The sequence below is a fragment of the Dermochelys coriacea genome, chromosome 1 (assembly GCF_009764565.3).
Source record: "Dermochelys coriacea isolate rDerCor1 chromosome 1, rDerCor1.pri.v4, whole genome shotgun sequence".
Lineage (NCBI taxonomy): Eukaryota > Metazoa > Chordata > Testudines > Dermochelyidae > Dermochelys > Dermochelys coriacea.
Window position 1 is genome coordinate 288,083,040 of NC_050068.2, and position 6,165 is coordinate 288,089,204.

Genomic DNA, 6,165 nt, shown 5'->3' on the forward strand with positions numbered 1-6,165 from the left:
TGGGGTAGACGCGTGCTCTAGGCCAGGCTCAGTTGGTCTTTCTCCACTAACTTCCTTGAGACCAATGTGACAGCACTCCCAGAGTCCACCAAAGCTATGGTCTGTATGCCGTTCATTTTTACTGGCCTGGTGTACTCATGTGGGGCCGTTGCAACCCCCACCAGGCTGATTAGTCCACCTTGGTCCCCGGGATCCTCCAAATTACATTGCATAGGCTCCTCCTTATTGGGGCACTGGGCTGCTATATGCCCCATCTCCCCACACTCATAACAGCAATATCTCATCCTGGAGGTTGCTCTTTGTCTTAGACCCTCTGAGTTGCTCCCCCAGTTCTCTCCCCCTGGATCCCTAGGTCCTCTTGGGGCCTCAGGCCGCTCCTTGGGGCCTGTTCTTCCGGCTATGGCTTTCCTGGCATTCTCGATGATCCAGGTCCTTGGGGTTGGGACTGGTTTCCTGAAATGCCGTGTTCCACCTCCTGGGGTTTTGAACAGTTCATGGATTGCCAGTTGTCTCTCGACAAGGGTGACCAGTTCATAATGGGTGGAGGGGTCATTCTGGCCTACCCAGGCTCGGAGGCCCGAGGGTAGTCCCCTCATATAGTGGTCCAGCACCAGGAGCTCCATCATTTTCTCTGAGCTGAGAGCCTCTAGACGTAACCACTTCCAGGCTAGGTGAAGTTGGTCAAATAGTTGTGATCGTGGTGTCTTGTCTTCGCAATACTACCATACATGGAACCTCTGGGCTCGCAAGGCCGTCGTTACCCCTGCCGTGGCCAGGATCTCCACCTTCAGTCAGGAGTAATCTGTCGCCTCCTCTGCAGTCATATCATAGTAGGCCTTCTGGGCCTCCCCACACAAAAATGGGGCAAGGATGCCTGACCACTGGTCTCGGGGCAAGGTCTCCCACAGGACTGTCCTCTCAAAGGCCAGGAGGTTTGCCTCCACATCATCCTCCCAGGTCAATTTCTGCAGACAGTAGCTGGCCCGTATGGTCTGCATCCCATCATACCTGCAGCTTCTCTCGATAAGGGCCTTCACCTGGTTCACTAGTTCCTGCAGCATGGCCCGATCTTGGGTGGCCTGGGTCATCAGCAGGCAATTGGTCTCTTGCTGTAGCTGCATGGCCTCCTGTTGGGCAGCTGCCTGGACCCGGGTAGCCTCCTGCTGGGCAACAGTGGCTTGCTTCAGTGCTTTGACCACATCCCCCATTTTGAGGCAGGGTGGTTGTGACCCCCCCCCCCCCCGGAATATGTTCACGGTGCAGAAATCCCACCCCTGACACCATGTGTGACAAGATGGCCATCTGTTAATTCTGATGGGTCCTGCGCTTTTCTTGCAGGAGCTAAGATTCACCTCCTACTCTGTCCTTTCTTGTTTTTGGGGCATCGATGTCCCGCTATTGGCCCAGGAAGTGGTAAGGAGGGAAGGAGGGGAGGGGTCTGGGTTGCTCCTCACCTTCAGCCCCAGCCCCTCCCTCTCACCCCTCCCAATCCGGGTTCTTACCCTCTTCCCCCTTGGTGAGGTACCTGCATGCTTGGTGCTGGGGAGTAGTCTCCCTTCCTTTACTGGGGCAGGTCCCCCTTACTTTGGTTCTCGATTTCTAAGTCTCACAGCACAGCTCCAAGCTCCAGTCCTCTCTCCTTCCTCCTCCTCCTCTGTCTGCTTGAAGCAGGGGGTTATATTAGGTTCTTAACAAGGCCTTAATTGACTGCAGGTGCTCCAATTAACCTGCAGCCACCTTCCCTAGTCTACAGGGAACCACAACTTAATTAGCCTTGAGTTTATATATTTCTCCTCTAGCACTCTCCCACTGCTCCCTGGCCCTCCCGTATCACAAAGGTTAATATATTATTAGATGGTAATAAGCATGTTATAGACATGAGTACTGTGGTACAGAGGGTTGTAAGCACATCAATAGAAAGTGTTATAGATACAAACAACCAATTGATTGGCTGGATTCTAACAGTATAAGAATTGATTAACCACTATTAAAACATTTATTAACCCTTTAAATTAAGGACACATTTATATATAATTTATGAAGGGTGATGTTGTTGCTGATGAGTGTATGGCTAGGAATTCTCCCTAGAGGGATGCAAAGGACTCACCAGAGAACAAAGGCATTCTTTAGATCTAAATAGGGCAGAGTCCCTGTTCTTCCTTAGTCAGCTGGTCAAATGTCCCACCTCAGTGGTAGCACAGGCCATTTACCTAGTTTGACCTCCTGCACATTGCAAGCCACAGAACATCATCCACCTACTCCTGTAATAGACCCATAACCTCTGATTGAGATACTGAAGTCCTCAAATCATGATTTAAAGACTTCAAGTTACAGAGAATGCACCATCTACACTAGTTTAAACCTGTACGTGACCCTGGTCCATGCTGCAGAAAAAGTGTGGGGGGGAACAACCCAGGCCAGTTTGACCTGGGAAAATTCCTTCCCAACCCCAAATATGGAGTTCAGTTGGACTCTGAGCATTTTGGCGAGACCCAACAGCCAGGCACATGGGAAAGAATTCTCGGTTGTAACTTAGAGCCCACCCCATTTAGTGTCCATGACCACCCATTGGGGATATTTGCTACTAGTAGTCGCAGATCAGCTATATATGATTGTAGGCAGCCTCATCATACCATCCCCTCCATAAACTTATCAAGCTCAGTCTTGAAACCAGTTAGGGTTTTTGCCCCACTGGAAGGCTGTTCCAGACTTTGACTCCTCTGATGGTCAGAAACCTTTGTCTAATTTCAAGCCAAAACTTGTTGATAGCCAGTTTATAGCCGTTTGTTCTAGTGTCAACATTGGTGATTAACTTAAATAACTCTTCATCCTCTATTGTATTTATCTCCAGGATGCATTTATAGAGAGCAACCATATCTCCCCTCAGCCTTCCTTTGGTTAGACTTAACAAGCCAAGCTCTTTGAGTCTCCTCTTATAAGGTAGGTTTTCCATTATTTGATCATGTTAGTAGCCCTTAGAATCATAGAATCATAGAATATCAGGGTTGGAAGGGACCCCAGAAGGTCATCTAGTCCAACCCCCTGCTCAAAGCAGGACCAAGTCCCAGTTAAATCATCCCAGCCAGGGCTTTGTCAAGCCTGACCTTAAAAACCTCTAAGGAAGGAGATTCTACCACCTCCCTAGGTAACGCATTCCAGTGTTTCACCACCCTCTTAGTGAAAAAGTTTTTCCTAATATCCAATCTAAACCTCCCCCATTGCAACTTGAGACCATTACTCCTCGTTCTGTCATCTGCTACCATTGAGAACAGTCTAGAGCCATCCTCTTTGAAACCCCCTTTCAGGTAGTTGAAAGCAGCTATCAAATCCCCCCTCATTCTTCTCTTCTGCAGACTAAACAATCCCAGCTCCCTCAGCCTCTCCTCATAAGTCATGTGCTCTAGACCCCTAATCATTTTTGTTGCCCTTCGTTGTACTCTTTCCAATTTATCCACATCCTTCCTGTAGTGTGGGGCCCAAAACTGGACACAGTACTCCAGATGAGGCCTCACCAGTGTCGAATAGAGGGGAACGATCACGTCCCTCGATCTGCTCGCTATGCCCCTACTTATACAACCCAAAATGCCATTGGCCTTCTTGGCAACAAGGGCACACTGCTGACTCATATCCATATCCATATCATACCCCTTCTCTGTTCCCATTTGAATTCATCTTGCTTAAACATGGAAGACCAGAATTTCACACAGTATTCCAGATGAGATTTCTCTAATATCTTGTGTAATGGTACTAAAACTTCCCTGTCTCTACTGGAAATACCTCTCCTGATGCATCATAGGACTGCATTAGCCTTTCACACCTGTATCACATTGCTGGCTCATAGTCATTCTCTGATCAACCAATTGACCCAGGTCTTTTTTCTGCTCAGTTGCTTCTCCTCTGATTAAGCCCCCAGCTTATAACAAAAGTTCTTGTTGTTACTCCCTAAGTGCATGACTTTGCACTATTAAATTTCATCCCATTTCTATTACTCCAGTTTTCAATGTCATCCAGATCTTCTTGTATGATTTTCCGGTCTTCCTCCGTATTGACAATACCTCCCAACTTTGTGTCCTCTCCAGATTTTATTAGCATACTCCCACTTTTTCTGACAAGATCACTAATTGACATGTTAAATAAGGTTGGTCCCAAGACTGAACCCTGAGGAACTCCTCTAGTAATCTCCCTCCAGCTTGACAGTTCACATTTCAGTATGACTCATTGTAGTCTCCCCTTTAACCAGTTCCTTATCTACCTTTCAATTCTCAGATTAATCCCCATTTTCCCCAATTTAACTAATAATTTCCCATGTGGAACTGTATCAAATGCCTTACTGAAATCCTTAGATTAGATCTCCTGAATTTGCTTTGTCTAAAAAATCAGTTACCTTCTCAAAGAAAGAGATCAGATTGGTCTGGCACAATCTACCTTTTGTAAAACCATGTTGTATTTTTTCCCAATTACCGTTTACCTCTATGTCTCTTTAACACATTTCTCTTTCCAAGTTTGTTTTAGAAACTTGACCCCTTGCTCCCAGTCACCCCATGTGACTCATTTCTGCCCACCACACATTGCCAAAACATCCCAAAAGATAGAACTCTGGATGGTTTCGATTTGCACATGGGGATACCTACCTATGGTGCACCACACTGTGCATTGACACAAGCAGTTCTGGTGAGTACGCGCATCACTGACACAAAAAGCCAAGGATGCATGCGTATGAGTGATATATTAACTGCAGCAGCTTTAAGCTGATGTAACTTTTGTCAGCCAAAGTTTGTAGTGTTGACATGGCCTCAGATGCATTTGGGCACTTAACATTTGCCTACAGGTTACTACAACAAATCAATTTGATACTTTGTTTTTTAATTTGGCATCTAATTTCTTCACAAACATTAAGCAGAACAAATGTGAAATGCCAATAAAACATTCCTTAAAACAAACTATGCAAAAAATTGGGTTTCAGCATTTGGTTACATATGAAAAAAAGGAGAAAAGATGTGATAGAACTGATGTAAATTCCACTCTTTGCCCCAAAGCAATCTCACACTTAAAAGGGTGAAGTAATTCAGTTTGCTTGTTGGTTCAATTCAAAGCCTGTTCTGACAAGAAACAACTGGCAATATCTATTCTGTAGTGGAGGGAATGTTTTGTCCTGGAAAATGTTAATTAAAAAGTTCTTTATGCCATGCCTCTCCTTTTGAATTTCACACAGTATTCCAGATGAGATCAGCATATTCTTCCTATTTTTAAAATCAATATATGTGGGTGCATCTAATGCTGCCCTCAATCATTTAGTCTGTGCACTGAGTTACCTAGAGGTGAGAACAAGATTCATATTTTGAGCCCCACCAAAATTTAGGTGTTTAGATTTGTCCTTTCATAGTGATAGTAATGAGACAGGAAATTCAGATTCAGATCTGATCCTGGATTCTGAGGACTCCTTCTCCACAACATTTGGTGTGTCCTGGTCTTGGATTTTGATGCAGGCCCATCTCTAATATTAATATTTCCTCATGTAAATAAATATCTACTTTGATTTCTTAAGTTCATGATCCCTTATATTCTTGTACTTACTATGGAATAGTATATTTCTTTTCTACACTCTTTGTAATGCAGTTTTAGTGAATCCCACATCCAATCTTCAAAGAACATATATTTAGCACTAAATTGGGCCTCATATACATGGGTGTGTAACTCCTATGTAAGTAAAAGGCATTTGTGCCTAGTTATGCCAGGACTGACTTTGGCCCATACAGGGGTGGCTCTACCAATTTTGCCGTCCCAAGCAGTCGCCGCTGAATTGCTGCCGCCGCAAGAGTGGCAGAGCTGCCGCCGAAAGCCGCCGTGGCAGGAAGAGCGGCGGAACTGCTGCCAAATTGCCACTGCGGGACACGGACTGCCACCCCATTCTAAATGCTGCCCCAAGCACCTGCTTGGAAAGCTAGTGCCTAGAGCCAGCCCTGGGCCCATAGTTTCCCTACTGAATTAGTAAGGCCCCAATTCAACAAGTTTCTTGAGTAACTTTAAGCTCGTGTGTACTCTCATCTAAGTCAATGGGACTATTCATGTGTTTTATCCACAAGTTGTAGGGCCTGATCCTGTGCATTGCTGAGCATCCTTAGCTCCTATTTTCTTGAATAAGACTTGAAGATGCTCATCACCTTG

General features: G+C 45.5%; 1 long non-coding RNA gene across 1 annotated transcript in view; it reads left to right on the forward strand.

Annotated features, from left to right (window-relative positions):
* The window catches only part of LOC122457818, a 28,310-nt gene extending 22,448 nt beyond the window's left edge, over positions 1-5,862 (forward strand). The window contains exon 3 of the long non-coding RNA XR_006277491.1: positions 5,852-5,862. This is a non-coding gene — a long non-coding RNA (uncharacterized LOC122457818). The remainder of the gene's footprint in view (positions 1-5,851) is intronic.
* The last annotated feature ends 303 nt before the right edge of the window (positions 5,863-6,165 follow it).